The sequence below is a fragment of the Hyperolius riggenbachi genome, chromosome 7, assembly GCF_040937935.1.
Source record: "Hyperolius riggenbachi isolate aHypRig1 chromosome 7, aHypRig1.pri, whole genome shotgun sequence".
NCBI classification, from domain to species: domain Eukaryota; kingdom Metazoa; phylum Chordata; class Amphibia; order Anura; family Hyperoliidae; genus Hyperolius; species Hyperolius riggenbachi.
In genome coordinates this window covers 142,405,480-142,427,809 of record NC_090652.1, presented here as the reverse complement: position 1 = coordinate 142,427,809, position 22,330 = coordinate 142,405,480, and positions in this window count along the sequence as shown.

Genomic DNA, 22,330 nt, shown 5'->3' with positions numbered 1-22,330 from the left:
CAAAATGTACTACCCAAAGAAAGCCTAATTAGTGGCGGAAAAAACAAGATATAGATCAATTCATTATGATAAGTAGCAATAAAGTTATAGGTGAATGAATGGGAGGTGAACGTTGCTCGGATGCATGAGATTTTCGGCACTGCGGCGCTGAACCGGTTAAAGAGACTCTGAAGCGTTATTAAAAATCACTTTTTACCCTATATTCAACAGGGGCATGTTTGCCCCTGCTAAAACGCCGCTCTCACGTGGCAGAACGAGGGCTCTTTACCCCCCAAATCCCCTCCGTAGTTCCCGGGGATCGTTTCCTGCTTGAGGCAGGGCTGACGGCCGCAGCCCTGCCTCTCAGCGTGTCTATCAGCGCTGATCACCGCCTCTCCCCCGCCCCTCTCAGTCTTCCTTCACTGAGAGGGGCGGAGGAGAGGCGGAGATCCGCCGCTGATAGACGCGCATTGAGGCAGAGCTACAGCCATTAGCTCTGCCTCCATGAGCAGCAAAATCTATGACCAAGTTGGTCGTGGATTATGCAGGGGGGATTTGGGGAGTAAAGACCCCTTGTTCTGCCGCAGGATAGCGGCGTTTTAGCAGGGGCAAACATGCCCATGTTGAATATAGGGTAAAAAGCAATTTTTAATAATGCTTCAGAGTCTCTTTAATGATACAATGGATATTGACCTTGGCTTGTATTTGACTACTCTTGTCTGCTGCGATTAACCTCTGCTTGATTCCTGGAAATCATTGTCTGCTGCCTGAACCGACCTTGCCTGTTATTGGAAGAAAGGGTTGTTTGACCTCTGTACTCGACAGAGGGAGCGATCTTGGCAATACCGATGTAAAGTATAGACAAAGGCTAGATGAAAGAGAGTTGAGCTCTCGGAAACGAGTTGCTGTTTATTAGAATAAATACTTTTAACTACACTACACGGCAGCCGCCTTTTATCCTTTCTACCACGCACTTGCTTGTCAGCTCACAAACTTACCTCCAGGTGCCTGCTGCTTGCTTGTGCAAGACACGCAGAGTGGAGTTTCTCTCAGCCATTACTCCTCACACAAACAGCCAGTTCCTGGCTCCAAGAGCTCCTGCAGCCTGTGGCTTACAAGTGTAAAGCATACAGAGCTGCGTGGAGTATTATAGGCACAAATCTGATCCCTAGTGGTGCTCAAATACCCCTGTTTAAAATTCGAGTTTGGTCGAATTCGAATAGTAAATTATTCGAGGTCAGTCGAATATTCGAGTCGAATAATTTTTACTATTCGATTCGACCTCGGACTTCGAGCTGACTATTCGAGTCGGTATTCGAGCTCATTATTCGAGCTGACTATTCGAATTGGCCTTAAATAGCTTCCAACACTTGTTTTGAGGGTGAATGATGCAAGAAACCTCTTTTTTTCCAAGTAACAACAGCAAGTGATTATGTGGGGATGTTCCTTTAAAAAAAAAAGTTGAAAAGAGAAGTTGTGTCCAGAAATTTGTTCAGTACTGTATATACTTCTTCTTCTTCTTCTTTATCTTCTATATCTTCTTCTTCTTCTTCTTCTATATCTTCTTCTTCTATATCTTCTTATTCTATATCTTCTTCTATATCTTCTTCTTCTTTTATATTGTCTTCTTCTTCTTCTTCATCTTCTTCATCTTCTTCATCATCATCTTCTTCATCTTCTTTTTCTTCATCTTCTTCATCTTCTTCATCTTCTTCTTCATCTTCTTCATCTTCTTCTTCTTCATCTTCTTCATCTTCTTCATCTTCTTCTTCATCTTCTTCATCTTCTTCCTCATCTTCATCTTCATCTTCTTCATCTTCTTCATCTTCTTCATCTTCTTCTTCTTCTTCATCTTCTTCTTCTTCATCATCTTCTTCTTCTTCATCTTCTTCATCTTCTTCATCTTCATCTTCTTCATCTTCTTCATTTTCTTCTTCTTCATCATCTTCATCTTCTTCTTCTTCATCTTCTTCTTCTTCATCTTCTTCTTCTTCATCTTCTTCATCTTCTTCATCTTCATCTTCTTCATCTTCTTCATCTTCTTCTTCTTCATCTTCATCTTCTTCTCCTTCTTCTTCTTCTTCTTCTTCTTCTTCTTCTTCTTCATCTTCTTCTTCTTCATCTTCTTCATCTTCTTCTATATCGTCTTCTTCTTCACTTATTTCTCTTTTCAAATTTGTTTTTTTTAAATAAATGCAGCTATTTTTGAGCGTAACAAATAGCTGGTGGCGCACGCATGTTGGAAGCGCCATTGTATGTGCTCCCTGGCAGTGGAAACACACAGACAGCAGGAGGTAAATTCAGCAGCAGGAGGAGGAGGATGAGTGTGTGGCAGCAGGCAGTCAATGAGGCAGGCAGCGTGACATAATAGCCCTGGTACCTAGCGGTGATACCAGGGCTGTAAATAAACACAGCAGGCAGGAGGTCCCAGACAGCGGTCGTGCAGCCCACATTGTGTCCAATACACAACTGGGACAACACAGTTTTCAACCCGGGCACCTCAGAAAAATTAAACCTTTTTTTTGGGGGGGGTTTTTTGGTTTTGTTTTTACAACAAGTTACACAGATATAGCTATTTTTTGACGTAATAGCTGGTGGCAGAGTGGCAGCAGAAGGTAAATCTGTGTACCCTGGCAGTGGGAAACACAGACAGACAGCAGCATCAGCAGGAGGAATGGAGGAGTAGTGTGAGTGTGGCAGCAGGTAGGCAGCGTGACATAATAGCCCTGGTACCTAGCGGTGATACCAGGCCGTAAATAAACACAACAGGAGGTCCCAGACAGCGGTCGTGCAGCCCACATCGTGTCCAATACACAACTGGGACAACACAGTTTTCAACCCGGGCACCTCAGAAAAATTAAACCTTTTTTTTTGTAATGGTTTTGTAGTTTTGGTTTTACAACCAATTACACAGATATAGCTATTTTTTGACGTAATAGCTGGTGGCAGAGTGGCAGCAGAAGGTAAATCTGTGTACCCTGGCGTTGGGAAACACAGACAGACAGACAGCAGCAGCAGCAGGAGGAATGGAGGAGTAATGTGAGCAGCTATTGTTTGACGTAATAGCTGGTGGCAGAGTGGCAGCAGAAGCTAATTCTGTGTACCCTGGCAGTGGGAAACACAGACAGACAGCAGCATCAGCAGGAGGAATGGAGGAGTAGTGTGAGTGTGGCAGCAGGTAGGCAGCGTGACATAATAGCCCTGGTACCTAGCGGTGATACCAGGCCGTAAATGAACACAACAGGAGGTCCCAGACAGCGGTCGTGCAGCCCACATCGTGTCCAATACACAACTGGGACAACACAGTTTTCAACCCGGGCACCTCAGAAAAATTAAACCTTTTTTTTTGTAATGGTTTTGTAGTTTTGGTTTTACAACCAATTACACAGATATAGCTATTTTTTGACGTAATAGCTGGTGGCAGAGTGGCAGCAGAAGGTAAATCTGTGTACCCTGGCGTTGGGAAACACAGACAGACAGACAGCAGCAGCAGCAGGAGGAATGGAGGAGTAATTATGTGTGCAGCTATTGTTTGACGTAATAGCTGGTGGCAGACTGGCAGCAGAAGGTAATTCTGTGTACCCTGGCAGTGGGAAACACAGACAGACAGCAGCAGCAGGAGGAATGGAGGAGTAGTGTGAGTGTGGCAGCAGGCAGGCAGCGTGACATAATAGCCCTGGTACCTAGCGGTGATACCAGGCCGTAAATGAACACAACAGGAGGTCCCAGACAGCGGTCGTGCAGCCCACATCGTGTCCAATACACAACTGGGACAACACAGTTTTCAACCCGGGCACCTCAGAAAAATTAAACCTTTTTTTTTGTAATGGTTTTGTAGTTTTGGTTTTACAACCAATTACACAGATATAGCTATTTTTTGACGTAATAGCTGGTGGCAGAGTGGCAGCAGAAGGTAAATCTGTGTACCCTGGCGTTGGGAAACACAGACAGACAGACAGACAGCAGCAGCAGCAGGAGGAATGGAGGAGTAATTATGTGTGCAGCTATTGTTTGACGTAATAGCTGGTGGCAGACTGGCAGCAGAAGGTAATTCTGTGTACCCTGGCAGTGGGAAACACAGACAGACAGCAGCAGCAGGAGGAATGGAGGAGTAGTGTGAGTGTGGCAGCAGGCAGGCAGCGTGACATAATAGCCCTGGTACCTAGCGGTGATACCAGGCCGTAAATGAACACAACAGGAGGTCCCAGACAGCGGTCGTGCAGCCCACATCGTGTCCAATACACAACGGGGACAACACAGTTTTCAACCCGGGCACCTCAGAAAAATTAAACCTTTTTTTTTTTTTTTAATGGTTTTTTGGTTTTGTTTGTAAAACAAATTACACAGATATATAGCTATTGTTTGACGTAATAGCTGGTGGCAGAGTGGCAGCAGAAGGTAAATCTGTGTACCCTGGCAGTGGGAAACACAGACAGACAGCAGAAGGGCAGTACACAGCAGCCCACTGTAGGTGTAAAATGTGTGGCTGCAGGCGACGTAATAGTCAAAGTGAACCAGGCTGGCTTAGTGAGCAGGAGCCAGGAGGTGGTAAAGGGTGGTAAGGCACATTAACGATGGTTCTTAGCCAGTTCATGTCCCCCTCTCGCCGACAACAGGGGCCAGGAACTCGCCTTCCACCCACGCCTGGTTCATCTTGAGAAACGTCAGTCTGTCAACAGACTTGTGAGACAGACGTGAGCGTTTCTCGGTGACCACACCACCAGCTGCACTGAAGCAGCGCTCGGACAGCACGCTGGAAGGGGGGCAGGACAGTACTTCCAGGGCGTACTGCGCCAGCTCGCTCCAGATCTCCAGGCGCTTGACCCAATACTCCATGGGATCAACAGGGGCATCGCTGTCAAGCCCGCTGTAGGACCCCATGTAGTCAGCCACCATGCGGGTCAGGCGCTGGCTGTGACCGGTGGAGGATGCTGCTGCATGCACCTCCTCTCTAGTCACTGCTGCCGGAGCCTCTACAGTCCTGTAGAGCTCGTGGCTGAGAGACAGCAGGTCTGTGGGGCGCTTGCTGCTGGATGCAGGCACCTGCTGCTGCCTCTGTGCTGGCTGCTGGACAGTGGGGGTGGAAGGCTGGGGGAAGGCTTCCTCCAAGCGCTCAACAAGGGCCTGCTGCAAGCTCCTTATTTGTTGCGCTGGGTCTCCTCCTGCAGGCGGCAGGAACTGGCTCAACTTCCCCTTGAGGCGTGGTTCCAACATCATGCTGATCCAGATGTCCTCCCTCTGCTTCATCTGGATCACCCTGGGGTCTCTGCGCAGGCACGTCAGCATGTGCGCTGCCATTGGGAAGAGGCGGGCCACGTCTGCTGGCACATCGACGGCAGTGCTGCTGTCCTCATCCTCCTCCTCTGCCTCGTCAGCCTCATCCTCTCTCCACCCCCGCACCAACTCAGCTGCACTGTGCTGCTCCCCCTCATCAGCAGCAAGGTCAGGGACCTCCACCAAGTCCTCCTCCTCCTCCCCCTCAGAGGTGGACTGTGCAGCTGCTTGCCGCTCCTGCTGGTCCAAGGCTGCCGCTCCCTGTTCCAGCAAAGCATCGAGGGCCCTGTTCAGCAGACAAACCAGGGGCACCCACTCGCAGACCATAGCATGGTCCCTGCTCACCATGTTAGTGGCCTGCAGAAAGGGAGCCAGCGCTAAGCACACCTGCTGCATGTGCCTCCAGTCATCATCGGGGACGATGGACGGGATGTTGCTGGTCTTGTCCCTTCTCTGAGCGGCGGAAACAGTGGCCAGGGCAAGGTACTGGTTGACAGCGTGCTTCTGTTCAACCAGACGCTCCAACATCGCCAGGGTGGAGTTCCAGCGAGTCGGAACGTCAAGGATCAGCCGATGGCGTGGCAGATCCAGCTCCTTTTGCACGTCTTCCAGGCTCGCACAGGCTGCAGCCGAGCGCCGGAAGTGACGCACAACGTTCCTTGCCGTTTCCAGCAGTTCGCCCATCCCCTGGTAGGTGCGCAAGAACTTCTGCACCACCAGGTTCAGCACGTGGGCAAGACAGGGGATGTGGGTCAGGTTTCCCCTGTCTATTGCGGCAACCAGATTGGCCCCATTGTCGGCCACCACCTCTCCGACTCTGAGGCCTCTGGGGGTCAGCCAAATCCTCTCCTGCTCCTGGAGTTTGGCCAACACATGGGTTGCCGTCAGCTTGGTCTTCCCAAGGCTGACCAAGTGCAGCAGCGCTTGGCAGTGGCGGGCCTTCACGCTGCTGCTGAGGCGGGGGGTTTGGCCAGGTGTGCCGGAGGATGGCAGAGGATCGGAGGAACCTGCTGCAGTTCCCCTGACCCTGCGGGGTGGCACCACCCACTGTGTTGCTGCTGCTGCTGTGCCCGCTGCTGCTCTCCCATCCTCACCCCCTTCCACCAAGCTGACCCAGTGGACAGTGAAGGACAGGTAGCGGCCTGTCCCGAAGCGGCTGCTCCAGGAGTCCATGGTGACGTGGACCCTTTCACCAACCGCGTGCTCCAGCCCTCGCTCCACATTGGCCATCACAAAGCGGTGCAGTGCAGGAATGGCCTTGCGGGAGAAAAAGTGTCTGCTGGGGAGCTGCCAGTCTGGGGCTGCGCAAGCAAGCAGCGCACGAATGTCGCTCCCCTCCTGCACGAGCGTGTACGGCAGGAGTTGGGAGCACATGGCCCGTACCAGCAAGCCGTTCAGCTGCCGCACGCGACAGCTGCTGGGAGGCAGAGCCCTAACCACCCCCTGGAAGGACTCGCTCAAAAGGCTCTGGCGTGGCCTTTTGCTGGCACGGGAATCAGCAGACACAGCGGAGGAGGCCACTGAGGACTGGCTGCCAGAACAGGCCTCAGTGTCGGCGGGAGGAGTTGCAGAGGGGGGAGGAGCAGTGCGTTTCCGCACTCCTGCTGGTGCTGCTGGAGGAGCAGGAGGGCGGGTGGCTGCTGTTGCTGCTGCTGCTGCTGCTGAAGGCTGTGCAGTGATGGGTGTGGTGCCACTGCCAGCACCAGATGCCTTCAGCCTCTGGAACTCCTCATGCTGGTGGAAATGTTTCGCAGCAAGGTGGTTGATGAGCGAGCTGGTGCTGGACTTTAAGGGGTCTGCACCTCTGCTCAACTTCCGCTGACAGTGGTTGCAAGTGGCGTACTTGCTGTACACAGTGGGCATGGTGAAATATCGCCAGATTGGTGACAGAAACATCCCCCTACGGCATGGAAGCGCTGCTGCCTGTCTCCCTGTGGTGGTTGGGGGGGGGGGCTTGGGTGCGGCTGGTGGTGGTACTGGCAGATGCTGCTGCTGCTGCTGCTGAGCCTGAGACACCAGCAGGCTGTGGGACCTGCCTACTGCTGCCAATGCTTGCAATGATGCGCCTCCTTGCAAGGCCCACAAGCGCATCCTCCTCCTCCTCCTCAGAGCTGCTGAGGACGACATCCCCTGGAGGTGGTGGCGCCCAGTCTCTGTCTGTCACCGGGTCATCATCATCCTCCCCCTCCTGAAACATGTCCTGCTGGGATGATGACCCCCCAAACTCCTCTCCTGATGCATGGATGGGCTGCTTGACTGTCGCCATAGTCTTGCTGTCCAATCCCTCATCCCCCAAAGTGCCCATCAGCATCTCCTCCTCAAGATCGCCAACAACAGCAGACAATACCCTGATGGTGCCTGGGGTAAAAATACTGCTGAGTGACAGGTCGCCAACTTGTGACGGTGAACTGGCCTCCTCCCCAGACCCTGCTGGGCGGCTGCTGCGAACAGGGGTGGTGGTGGTGGTGGTGAGGGTGGAGGCCTCGGATGCAGAGCTGATGGCGGGCTGCTCATCCTCCGTCATGAGTTGCACCACAGTGTCTGCATGCTTTTCCTCAATGGGACGTTTCCGACCCGGCTGGAGGAAAATCGGAGCAGGTGCTACACGCTGCTGCTGCTGTGTCTCTGCAGCGTGAGTTGCAGATGCTCCTGCTGGGCGGCGCCCAAGGCGTCCACGGCCAGTGGCTATGGGAGGAATGTTAGCCACTGACGCTGCTGCTGCTGCTGCGGAACTGTGCATGGTGGCGCGGCCGCGGCCTGCCACAATGCTGCTCCCTCTCCTCCTGATTCCCTTGCTGCCCTTCCCCTTGCCCAAACCGCGCTGGCTGCCACTTCCAGACATCTTCGATGTTTTGGGCGTATAGACAAAAGTTTTTTAAAAGGGCGGGTGAAAAGTGGGGTACTTTAATGGAGTGGGTTGGTGGGTGAGGTGACTGAGTGAGTGTCCCTAGTACAGTAAGTAAGTAGTAACAGTCAGGAAGTACAACTAGCAGTTACAATAATCAGTAGTAATCACAAGTAAATTTAGTGTGTGTACACTACAGACAGTGAGTGCACGCACGCGCAAACACGCGCAGGAGCTAGCCTATGAACAGTGACTGAGTGAGTGTCCCTAGTACAGTAAGTAAGTAAGTAGTAACAGTCAGTAAGTACAACTAACTAATTACAATAATCAATCAGTTATCAGAAGGAAATAGAGTGTGTGTAGTGTGTGTACACAGACAGTGAGTGCACACACGCAGGAGCTAGTAGCCTATGAACAGTGACTGAGTGTCCTAGACTCCTAGTACAGTAAGAGTAAGTAGTAACAGTAAGTACAACTAACTAATTACAATAATCAATCAGTTATCAGAAGGAAATAGAGTGTGTGACTGTGTGTAGTGTGTGTACACAGACAGTGAGTGCACACACGCAGGAGCTAGTAGCCTATGAACAGTGACTGAGTGTCCTAGACTCCTAGTACAGTAAGAGTAAGTAGTAACAGTAAGTACAAACAACTAACTAATTACAATAATCAATCAGTTATCAGAAGGAAATAGAGTGTGTGTAGTGTGTGTACACAGACAGTGAGTGCACACACGCAGGAGCTAGTAGCCTATGAACAGTGACTGAGTGTCCTAGACTCCTAGTACAGTAAGAGTAAGTAGTAACAGTAAGTACAACTAACTAATTACAATAATCAATCAGGTATCAGAAGGAAATAGAGTGTGTGACTGTGTGTAGTGTGTGTACACAGACAGTGAGTGCACACACGCAGGAGCTAGTAGCCTATGAACAGTGACTGAGTGTCCTAGACTCCTAGTACAGTAAGAGTAAGTAGTAACAGTAAGTACAAACAACTAACTAATTACAATAATCAATCAGTTATCAGAAGGAAATAGAGTGTGTGTAGTGTGTACACAGACAGTGAGTGCACACACGCAGGAGCTAGTAGCCTATGAACAGTGACTGAGTGTCCTAGACTCCTAGTACAGTAAGTAGTAACAGTAAGTACAACTAACTAATTACAATAATCAATCAGTTATCAGAAGGAAATAGAGTGTGTGTAGTGTGTACACAGACAGTGAGTGCACACACGCAGGAGCTAGTAGCCTATGAACAGTGACTGAGTGTCCTAGACTCCTAGTACAGTAAGTAGTAACAGTAAGTACAACTAACTAATTACAATAATCAATCAGTTATCAGAAGGAAATAGAGTGTGTGTAGTGTGTACACAGACAGTGAGTGCACACACGCAGGAGCTAGTAGCCTATGAACAGTGACTGAGTGTCCTAGACTCCTAGTACAGTAAGTAGTAACAGTAAGTACAACTAACTAATTACAATAATCAATTACAATAATCAATCAGTTATCAGAAGGAAATGGAGTGTGTGCAGTGTGTACACAGAAAGTGAGTGCACACACGCAGGAGCAGCTAGTAGCCTATGAACAGTGACAGTGAGTGTCCTAGTACAGTTACAGTATATAACTACAATACTAATACAATCAGTAGTAAAGTACAGCAGAAATACTGGTATAGAATAGAGAGAAATAAACAGAGGACAGGAGGACAGCTGCCCACACAGGCAAGGCCCTGAGGCCTAAAGCTGTAAGCCTGCAGCAGCTGGCCTGTCTCTATGTAACACAAAAGCTACTAACTAAAATACAATGTCTAACTAACTAACAACAATATAGGTGTGTATAGGAGGTGTATGTGAGCAAAAACGCTAGGTAAATGACCACAATAGAGCTCTTGCTAAGCCAAAGCACAAAGGAGCAACTCTCTCTCTGTACAAGTCTCAGGCAAGCACGGAGAAACCTAACATGGCGGCCGCTATTTATAGGGTAGGGGCTGGCCAGGGTCCCCCTCTGTGATTGGCTGCCGTCAGAGGGCCTGGGAGCCCTCTGATTGGCTCTAAGGACATCAATCTGGGCTATGACGCTATTCGAGCTCGGTACCGAGCTCGAATAGCGCCGTTTTGCTCGAATAGCTCGAATAGTGAATGGGCTATTCGAGTGTACTCGAATAGCCCATTCGAATAGCTACAGCTATTCGGAGCTCGAATACCGAGCTCGAATAGCTGGAAAAGAGCTCGAATATTCGAGCTACTCGAATATTCGAGCTCTGCTGAGCACCACTGCTGATCCCTCCTGCACATCCAAGACACTTCTGTGCAGACACTCCTATGCATAAATGTGGCCGCCTATAGCGGTAGGTAGCATCTGCGAGGAGTGGAAATACATCTGATCCAGGACTGAAGTTCAGTGGACGGAGGAGCATATGTGCCAGTACATCTTGTGGAGGAAGATCGCTGGAAAGACCTGGTTCCCGGTTCTGAGTGGGACAAAAGCCCTTCAGCCGACCAACCCATATGGGCTAATCGGCAAGAATCTCAGGTGAGATTATTCCACGGTTGGCTAACCATTTTTCTTAAATTGTCTATTGAGTGCGCTCTCCCCCTCCTTTTCCCCCCCTTGTCCTCTACAGATTGCCTGTTATTGGACACCCTTTGCTTGCCGCCTGGACCCACCTCTGCTAGTTACTGGGTACCCCTTGCTTGCCACCTGAAACGACCTCTGCTAGTTACTGGATACTCCTTGCTTGCCACCTGGACCGACCTCTGCTAGTTACTGGATATCCCTTGCATGCTACTTGAACTGGACGATAAGTATATCCTACTTTCCTTACCAGCCATCTGAACAGTGTGCATGCAGTCTCATATAAACTTTATCACATACTACCTGGAGCATCTGTTACCTGTTGAATAACTTTGCATGCAGACTAAAAGGAACTGTGTCATGACTTGCATCATCTATTACATGTTGCATAACACTGCATGCAGACCTACTTGAACTATCTAATAACCTGGATCATTCATTACCTGTTGAATAACCTTGCATGAAGACTTGTTTGAAATGTATTGTAACGGTTTACTCATTACCAGAACTTTGCCTGTGGACTGCATGATCCCTCTCTTGTTGCTGGATAATCTGCAATCAATATCTCTGCCACTACTGACAAATGATGCTATGATGCTAATTGCTTCATTCCTCTGACCCCAGGTAACAACCCTGTGTGATACTGCTGAACTGTTGAACTGTATTACTTGCCTAATTAGGGCTGTAACAGGTCATTCCTCTCTATATCAGTTTGTATGCCTTGCACGTTAAGACCTGGAGGGGGGGGGGGTGTAACCGTAGTCAGGAGACAAATAACGTGTCCTGTTCACGCATGGGCTGGGCTCAGAGCCATGGTAATAGATTGGGGATTAGAAACTGAGTGAGGACATAACCTTTCAAGCCTTACAGCATTATCATTGTTATGATCATCCAGAGTTATGGAGGATCTTGGTACAGCAATTTTATTTTTGGATTGTTAGTATAAGAGGTTGTCTTAGGGTGCGTTTAGGTCATTCTAGGGTTATTGGTTAGGCAAAACAATTGGTACAATGTATGCATAGGCAAAACAATTGGGTGACGTTAAATAACCAATAATTCCCCAGAATGGTTGGTGTTATTCAAATTGTGACACATCGTAACAACTTCTACGGCAAAATGCTGACATATTGTAAAAACAAAAGTAAAATTGCATGAATGTAGGTAAGTTGATGGGTGAACTGTGCTTGAACATGCCTCAGAGTTCTAAAGCAAATCTAGCAATCATCATTTTCCAGGCTGCTAGCTGCTGTGTCCAGCTAAAGTCAATTAAACATTTACCCACTTAAACCACTCAACCTACTGCCACTGCATTGGCCTAGCACTACCCACTCCAAGACCTCCTGGCATCTGATGGTTCTTTTGTTCTATTCCCAGCTGTAGGACACTCACCACAACTGGTAGCTGATATGGGGGATTCAGTTCAGTGGGGGGCTGAAATTTTGCATATGCGAAATTTTGCAGCGAAATTCACAATTACGCATCGTAATCGTGATGCGAAATTTCTGAGAAAATCGTAATTAATTTCATATGTAATAGTAGTATTGTAAAATGTTCACAAAATTTTGTGTCATTTTTTGCCGACTTTAGAGGTTAATAGCAATGCCCCCATACATGCTACTGCTACCATGTTAAGCAGAGTAGTGGGTATACGTCACAAAAAGAATTTTTCAAAAAGACCTTGTAGTTTTTGAGAAACTCGATTTTAACCACTTAAGCCTAACTGGACGAGATTTCTCGTCCAGTTAGGCTGCGCGCACTCCCGCGGGTCGCGCGCGCTCCCGTGAGACCCCCCCCCATGCGTGCTCCCGCTACCTGCCGTTTACCCAGCGATCAGTGAAAGGGATAATAGATCCCTTTCACCGATCGCATCCTCCCGGAGAAAAGCGGACAGCGTCTCTCCAGACGCTGCAGCTTTTCTGCGTGCAAAAAAGTTCCAGGTCTTCTTTCTTCTTCCTGGGAGCGAGCTCGATCGCTCCCAGGACTATTTGACTGTGGCCATCTTGTGGCCAAATAGTAAAACTACACCCACATGCATGTTACATTATACATGCACACTTTTTACATTAAAAATTACTGTTTACCTCCCACACCACTAATTACCCACATACAATATTTAATTAAGAAAAAAAAACAAAAATGTACAATAATAATAATAAAAAAAACATAAATAGTTACCCAAGGGTCTGAACTTTATAAATATGCATTTATATGGTGTAATAAGCAGGACAAATTGGCAAATAAAGTACATGGGTTTTAATTATGGTAGCATGTATGAATTTCAAACTATATTGGCCAAAAGCTGATAAATAATGATTTTTTTTCCATTTCTTTCTTAATAGTCCTGTTAAAATAGATTTAGAATAAATTAATTTTTAGCAAAGTGTATCACCCACAAAAAGCCTGATTGGTGGCGGAAAAAACAAGATATAGATCCATTCATTGTGATGAGTAGTGATAAAGTTATTGGCAAATTAATGGGAGGTGAAAGTTGCTCAGATGCAAAAAAATTTCAACCCTGTGGGCTTAAGTGGTTAAAAATGCAAAATAAAAATGGTTTTGAAACCATCATTTTTTAGAATGACTACACAAAATCACTTGAATTTGCAAATCGTAATTATGTATTCACGTAATTGCAAAAATGTTACGCAAAATTTAGCGAAATTGTAATTTGTTGATTACGATCATCACTAGTTCAGTTATGGCTCATCCCCTCTCATCTCCATGGCCATTTCCAGCATCAGCACTTCTGCCTTATTAGATGGCTCGCCTCTAGTCATTGTATAATTTTCCTGGATCACATTTAGGCATTTTACAGAAAGAATAGTTCAAGTACAAAATACAAAGCATTAGACACTTTGAAATGATTTAAGCATTCTGGTTCACCCACCCACACCATTAGATCGCCTGCAGACCCGACGTCAGATCACCTCCCAAGTGCATTGTTTACATCTGTTCTCTCCTCTAAACACCCTTTAATTACCCATCAATCACCCATCAATCACCCCCTGTCACCACCTGTCACTGCTACCCATCAGATCAGACCCCTATCTGCCCCTAGGGCACCCAATCACCCACCCACACCCTCAGAACGACCTCAGACCCCCCCAGACCTCCCCCCCTGTGTACTGTATACATCTATTCTCCCCTGTAATCACCTGTCAATCACCCATCATTCACCCACCATTCACCCGTCATTCACCACCTGTTACTGCTACTTATCAGATCAGACCCTAACCTGCCTCTAACGGGCATCTGACTAGTGTTGGGCAAACAGTGTTCGCCACTGTTCGGGTTCTGCAGAACAGCCAGACTATATAGCATTGTGTGTACTGCCACTCTGTGTACACCGCTCAGCCAGACTATATAGCATTATGTGTACTGCCACTCTGTGTACACCGCTCAGCCAGACTATATAGCATTGTGTGTACTGCCACTCTGTGTACACCGCTCAGCCAGACTATATAGCATTGTGTGTACTGCCACTCTGTGTACACCGCTCAGCCAGACTATATAGCATTGTGTTTACTTCCACTCTGTGTCTGCTGGGCCTGGGAACAGTAGTACACCGCTCACCCGCCACTGTATAGCATTGTGCTCTGTGTCGCTGCTGGGAATAGTGGTACACCGCTCACCCGCCACTGTATAGCATTGTGCTCTGTGTTGCTGCTGGGAATAGTGGTACTGTATAGAATTTCTGTACTGCCACTGTACTGCTGCCAGTCAGCGTGTACTGTAAGGATAAGTGAAATGAGGAAGAAATCCGGTGAAAGAGGAAGGGGCAAGGGAAGAGGTGTTTCCCCTGACGGTTCACGTACAGGCCACAGGGGAGCACCCAAGAAAACCCACTCAATACCGCCCATGTTGTCCAGGACAACAACCCTCACAGATCCAAAAGAACAGGACCAGATAATTACTTGGATGACCTCTCAAGCGTCCAGCAGTGGGTTAAGCAGCACCAGCTAGAGTTGGGCCGAACGGTTCGCCTGCGAACGGTTCCATGCGAACTTCAGTGGTTCGCGTTCGCGTCCCGCAGGCGAACCTTTGCGGAAGTTCGGTTCGCCCCATAATGCACATGGAGGGTCAACTTTGACCCTCTACATCACAGTCAGCAGGCCCAGTGTAGCCAATTAGGCTACACTAGCCCCTGGAGCCCCACCCCCTCTTATATAAGGCAGGCAGCGGCGGCCATTACGGCCACTCGTGTGCCTGCATTAGTCAGAGTAGGGCGAGCTGCTGCAGACTGTCTCTCAGGGAAAGATTAGTTAGGCCTCGTTCACATCTGCTGCGCTGAAAAACGTGTTAAAGCGCAGGGTAAAAAACGCATGCGCTTGTGCGCGCTTTAGTCCGCGTTTCTATGCGTTGCGCTGCGCTTCTTTAAAGCACGTTTTGCTTACTGTAGCAGCAGCAGTTGTCAATAAAACTTTGTTTTTGTATGTAAATGTATTTTTTTCTCCAATTAGGGGTAAAAAACGCATGCGCTTCTATGCGCTTGTACGCGCTTCTATGCGCTAAAAAAGCGGACCCATTCACTTGCATTGCTGTGCGCTTTCCAGCTCAGCGCACAGAAATGCATGCAACACTACGTTTCTGTAACGCTGCTCAGCGCAGCGCATAGATGTGAACCAGCTACATTTAGTTACATGGGAAAATGAATACCTTGCTGATCGCACAGGGCAGTGCGCTGTGGAAAGCGCACAGAAACGGCCCTGATGTGAACGAGGCCTTAGGCTTAGCTTGTTCCTGTCTGGCTGCATACCTGTTCTGTGAACCCACCACTGCATACCTGTGCTGTGAACCCACCACTGCATACCTGTGCTGTGAACCCACCACTGCATACCTGTTCTGTTCAGTGGACCCGCCACTGTATACCTGTTCATTGAACCCACCACTGCATACCTGTGCTGTGAACCCACCACTGCATACCTGTGCTGTGAACCCACCACTGCATACCTGTGCTGTGAACCCACCACTGCATACCTGTTCTGTTCAGTGGACCCGCCACTGCATACCTGTTCTGTTTAGTGAACCGCCACTGTATACCTGTTCTGTTCAGTGGACCCACCGCATCAGTGCGCATACCTGTGCAGTTAAGTGAACCCGCCACTGCATACCTGTTCTGTTCAGTGGACCCGCCACTGCATACCTGTTCTGTTTAGTGAACCCGCCACTGCATACCTGTTCTGTTCAGTGAACCCACCGCATCGGTGAACTTTAACGCGAACCGAACCTTTCGCGAAAGTTCGCGAACCCGGTTCGCGAACCGAAAATCGGAGGTTCGGCCCAACTCTAGCACCAGCACATCATGCACGAGGTCCGAGTCCTCAGCCAGTTACAAGGAGCCAGTGGGCACAAAGCTGACACAACCGGCAGCGACACCACGCACACAACTGCCAGATAACCAGTCCGATGAATTACCTCAGGACACAATGGGGTATTCGCAGGAGCTATTCCCAGCCCAACAAACTTCCACCTTTCAAAGGTCAATGGAGGAACAGCCAGAAATGTTGTGCCCGGATTCACAACCATTAACTGTGGGAAATGCACCGCGCACTGAAATACAAGGCGAGTCCGAGGAGGACTCGGAAACCCAAATCCCGCCACTGCATACCTGTTCTGTTCAGTGAACCCACCGCATCAGTGCGCATACCTGTGCAGTTAAGTGAACCCGCCACTGCATACCTGTTCTGTTCAGTGGACCCGCCACTGCATACCTGTTCTGTTTAGTGAACCCGCCACTGCATACCTGTTCTGTTCAGTGAACCCACCGCATCGGTGCGCATACCTGTGCAGTTAAGTGAACCCGCCACTGCATACCTGTTCTGTTCAGTGAACCGCCACTGTATACCTGTTCTGTTTAGTGAACCCGCCACTTCATTCCTGTTCTGTTCAGTGGACCCGCCACTGCATACCTGTTCTGTTTAGTGAACCCGCCACTGCATACCTGTTCTGTTCAGTGGACCCGCCACTGCATACCTGTTCTGTTCAGTGAACCCACCGCATCAGTGCGCATACCTGTGCAGTTAAGTGAACCCGCCACTGCATACCTGTTCTGTTCAGTGGACCCGCCACTGCATACCTGTTCTGTTTAGTGAACCGCCACTGTATACCTGTTCTGTTTAGTGAACCCGCCACTGCATACCTGTTCTGTTCAGTGAACCCACCGCATCAGTGCGCATACCTGTGCAGTTAAGTGAACCCGCCACTGCATACCTGTTCTGTTCAGTGGACCCGCCACTGCATACCTGTTCTGTTTAGTGAACCGCCACTGTATACCTGTTCTGTTTAGTGAACCCGCCACTGCATACCTGTTCTGTTCAGTGGACCCGCCACTGCATACCTGTTCTGTTTAGTGAACCCGCCACTGCATACCTGTTCTGTTCAGTGGACCCGCCACTGCATACCTGTTCTGTTTAGTGAACCCACCACTGCATACCTGTTCTGTTTAGTGAAATCCAGATTTTTCCCGGGGACTTTTGGCATGTATCCCACTCCGCCATCCCCCCCTCCAGGTGTTAGACCCCTTGAAACATCTTTTCCATCACTTTTGTGGCCAGCATAATTATTTTTTTTTTTCAAAGTTCGCATCCCCATTGAAGTCTATTGCGGTTCGCGAACTTTAACGCGAACCGAACCTTTCGCGAAAGTTCGCGAACCCGGTTCGCGAACCGAAAATCGGAGGTTCGGCCCAACTCTAGCACCAGCACATCATGCACGAGGTCCGAGTCCTCAGCCAGTTACAAGGAGCCAGTGGGCACAAAGCTGACACAACCGGCAGCGACACCACGCACACAACTGCCAGATAACCAGTCCGATGAATTACCTCAGGACACAATGGGGTATTCGCAGGAGCTATTCCCAGCCCAACAAACTTCCACCTTTCAAAGGTCAATGGAGGAACAGCCAGAAATGTTGTGCCTGGATTCACAACCATTAACTGTGGGAAATGCACCGCGCACTGAAATACAAGGCGAGTCCGAGGAGGACTCGGAAACCCAAATCCCAGAGCAAGTTGGGCAGGAGGGGTTGCAATTGCAGGAGGTCGGCCGACAAGATCTGGAAGACGACGTTGGAGTGAGCTGCGCAGAGGTTGTTCTGGGGAGCTCTACTCCACGGCGGCGGCCCCCCACAATGACATATGACGAGTTTGAGGAGATGGAAGAGGAGGGTATGGACAATGTGGACATAGACCCAGATTTTGTTTGTGAACGAGAACATCGCCGTCGTAGCAGCAGCACAGATGAGTCTGTTGAAGAACCCACTGCTGCACGAGTTCGCCTTGTGCCACAAGGTAGGCGGCGCGCAATTTCAGGCACCACAAGCGTGGAAGTTCAAGTGAGAGGCAAAAGAGGAGCAAACAGAAATCGCCAGCAAGGAGGCAGGTGCTCCAAAGTCTGGGCTTTCTTTGAAGACTGCACTGAGGATGTTACCATGGCGATTTGCAAGGTGTGCAAGACCCGCCTGAGCAGGGGGAAAAGTATTAACAACCTCTCCACCACCAGCATGAGCCGCCACATGCTATCCAAACATCCCACTCTGTGGGCAAACGCGGCAGGACAGGGTACCAGCAACACTGCCTCCCTTGGGTTCACCAGACTCACCACCAAACCCGCCTCAGCAGCAGCAGTAGCCCAGCCATTGCGTGGTTCACAACATTCACAAACATCAGACGACGCTGACACTGTCACTTTCCGGAGTAGTGCTCTTGAGGTCTCCCAGTGTTCATCAAACACAACAACCAACAGCCCTTCCGTGTGCAGCGCTACGGTTCAGTTGTCTGTGTCGGAGATGTTTGAGCGCAAGAGGAAATTGCCAGCAAATGACCCCCGGGCCGTGGCAGTAACAGCCAGCATAGCCAAGCTTCTGGCCTGCGAAATGCTGCCATATCGAGTGGTGGAGACAAACAGCTTCAAGGGCATGATGTCAGTGGCCATCCCACGTTACGTGGTTCCCAGCCGCTACCACTTTGCGCGCTCTGCAGTGCCTGAGTTGCATGAGCACGTGGTCAGCAAAATAACCTGAAGCTTGAAGAATGCCGTTGCCTGCAAGGTTCACCTCACCACTGACACTTGGACGAGTGCATTCGGACAGGGTCGATACATCTCCCTTACCGCGCACTGGGTGAACCTTGTGGAGCCTGGCAGCGATTCCTCACCTGCTACGGCGCGGGTGTTGCCCACGCCGCAAACAGCTGCACCGCCGTCCCTCCCACTGGATAACAACAGCAGCACCTACCTCTCTGACTCCTTCTCCTCCAACGCATCTCAAAGCTGTACCTCATCCGGAAACGCTAACCCAGCAGCAGTAGGATCGTGGAAGCAGTGCAGCACAGCTGTTGGCATGCGTCAGCAAGCGTTGCTGAAGCTGATCTGCCTTGGGGATAAGCAGCACACAGGGGAGGAAATTTGGAAGGGAATAAAGGAACAGACGGATTTGTGGCTGGCACCGCTGGACCTGAAACCGGGCATGGTCTCATTCGCGCTTTAAGGTTGGCTAAGCTGACACACATCCCTTGCCTGGCGCACGTGATGAACCTAGTAGTTCAGCGGTTCCTGAGGACATACCCAGGCGTGGCCGATCTTCTGTTGAAGGTGCGTCGAGTGGCCAAACATTGTAGAAATTCCAGTACTGCTTCGGGGGCACTCGCCAAGATGCAGGAGCGCTTCAATCTCCCCCACCATCGCTTGCTGTGTGATGTCCCTACGCGCTGGAATTCTACGCTGCACATGCTAGCACGCTTTTGTGAGCAGAAGAGTGCAGTGGTCCAGTACATGACGGCGCAGTACCGAGGCGCATCCGGACAGCTGCCAAGCTTCTGTGGATCCGATTGGGCCAACATGTTGGACCTCTGCCAAGTCCTCCAAAATTTTGAGCAATCCACGTTGCTTGTGAGCAATGACAACTCTTCAGTCAGCATTACCATACCACTGCTGTGTTTACTGAAGAGGTCAATGTTGAAAATCAAGGAAACAGCTGTCATGATGCAACTGGGGGAATCTGAAGGAGAAAACGATCAGCGTGATGGTACCAACATCAGGCCATCCGCCTCAGGGAACGCTGGCCCCAGCAGCTATGACGAAGAAGAGGAGGAGGAACAGCTGGAGTTGGAGCAGGAATTTCATGCCACCACTGACGAGGGCCAGAGCGGTGCACGTTGGACTTCCACAATTCAGCGCGAATGGTCAGCAGAAGCAGACCAGGAGGAAGGTGACGACTATGATGCATCACAACAACTATCACAACGCTCACAAGAGGATGATGAGGATTCTGGTAGGACTCTGGCACACATGGCTCAATTCATGCTAGACTGCATTGAACGCGACCCACGCATTGTGCGCATTCTGGACAACACCAATTACTGGGTTTATACCCTTCTGGATCCACGGTACAAACACAATGTTCCAAAACTGCTTGAAGAAAGAGTCAGACAGGTCAAAATGGAAGAATACCAGCAGGCCCTTGTGGAGACTTTAGAGAGGAGATTGACATCCTCCCCCTCCTCTAGCCAGTTGTACGCCGACAGACTGACTTCCGCAAACCCAGGACGACCAGGAGGGCAGCAAACAACGCAAGCCGCAGCTAGTGCCCAAAAGGGAATGGTATCGGCAGTGTCCTTGGAGTGGGAAAATTTTCTGACACCCATGCAGCAGCAGCCCACTGAACAGCAAGCGTGCAGATCCACCTCCAACACCGATCGCCTGGAGAAGATGGTCAAGGACTACATGTCAGATGACGTAGCTGTGTCGAACAATCCATCTGCACCCTTCAACTATTGGGTATCGAAGCTAGACACCTGGCACGAACTGGCAATGTACGCAATAGAGGTGCTGGCTTGCCCGGCAGCCAGCGTTATGTCGGAACGCTGTTTCAGTGCTGCCGGAGGCATCGTCACAGATCGGCGTATCCGCCTCTCCACAGAAAATGCAGACCGTCTGACTCAAATTAAAATGAATCAATCCTGGATTGGACATGACTACGCAACACTCCAGGACCCCAACCAAGTAACATGACCAATGAACATCTGGGATGGTGTAGCGTTTCCGGTCCCTGTTTATTGAACCTCTCATCTGTATTACATTTATGACTGCATGGCGGCAAAAAGCATTGCTGCTATATCCGCACGCTTTTTGTCCTCATGCAAGGCCTGGGTTGTTGTGTCTCAAAAAGCATGGCCTTCTCCTCCTGCGCCTCCTCCTGTTCCATCACGTCTGCTGCTGCTGGGTTAGCGTTGCCGCGTGGTCCCTGTTTATTGAACCACTTATCTTTATTACATTTATGACTGCATGGCGGTACAAAGCATGCTATCCGCACGCTTTTTGTCCTCATGCAAGGCCTGGGTTGTTGTGTCTCAAAAAGCATGGCCTTCTCCTCCTGCGCCTGCTCCTGTTCCATCACGTGTGCTGCTGCTGCTGCTGGGTTAGCGTTGCCGGTCCCTGTTTATGGAACCTCTTATCTTTATTACATTTATGACTGCATGGCGGTACAAAGCATGCTATCCGCACGCTTCTTGTCCTCATGCAAGGCCTGGGTTGTTGTGTCTCACAAAGCGTGGCCTTCTCCTCCTGCGCCTCCTCCTGTTCCATCACGTCTGCTGCTGCTGGGTTAGCGTTGCCGCGTGGTCCCTGTTTATTGAACCACTTATCTTTATTACATTTATGACTGCATGGCGGTACCTCATGCAAGGCCTGGGTTGTTGTGTCTCACAAAGCGTGGCCTTCTCCTCCTGCGCCTCCTCCTGTTCCATCACGTCTGCTGCTGCTGGGTTAGCGTTGCCGCGTGGTCCCTGTTTATTGAACCACTTATCTTTATTACATTTATGACTGCATGGCGGTACAAAGCATGCTATCCGCACGCTTCTTGTCCTCATGCAAGGCCTGGGTTGTTGTGTCTCACAAAGCGTGGCCTTCTTCTCCTGCGCCTCCTCCTGTTCCATCACGTCTGCTGCTGCTGGGTTAGCGTTGCCGCGTGGTCCCTGTTTATTGAACCACTTATCTTTATTACATTTATGACTGCATGGCGGTACAAAGCATGCTATCCGCACGCTTCTTGTCCTCATGCAAGGCCTGGGTTGTTGTGTCTCACAAAGCGTGGCCTTCTCCTCCTGCGCCACCCTCCTCCTGTTCCATCACGTGTGCTGCTGCTGGGTTAGCGTTACCGGTCCCTTTTCCTGGAACCTCTTATATGTATTACATTTATGACTGCATGCCGACAAAAAGCATGTTACCTGTGCAAAGAAAACAGACATTTCCCGCATTTAAAAGACAGTTTTCCCTTTGAAACTTTAAAATCGATTTTCTCAAAAACTATCAGCTCTTTTTGCAAAAAAAATTTTCCTCTTGTACCCACTCCCAGGGTGCACATACCCTGTAAATTTGGGGTATGTAGCATGTAAGGAGGCTTTACAAAGCACAAAAGTTCGGGTCCCCATTGACTTCCATTATGTTCGAAGTTCGGGTCGAACACCCGAACATCGCGGCCATGTTCGGCCTGTTCGGCCCGAACCCGAACATCTAGATGTTCGCCCAACACTACATCTGACCACCGTCCCACACCATCAGATTGCCCCAGACCTACCCTCAGATCACCTCCAAAGTGCATTGTTTACATCTGTTCTGCCATCTAATCACCCACTGATCACCCATCAATCACCCCTTGTCACCAC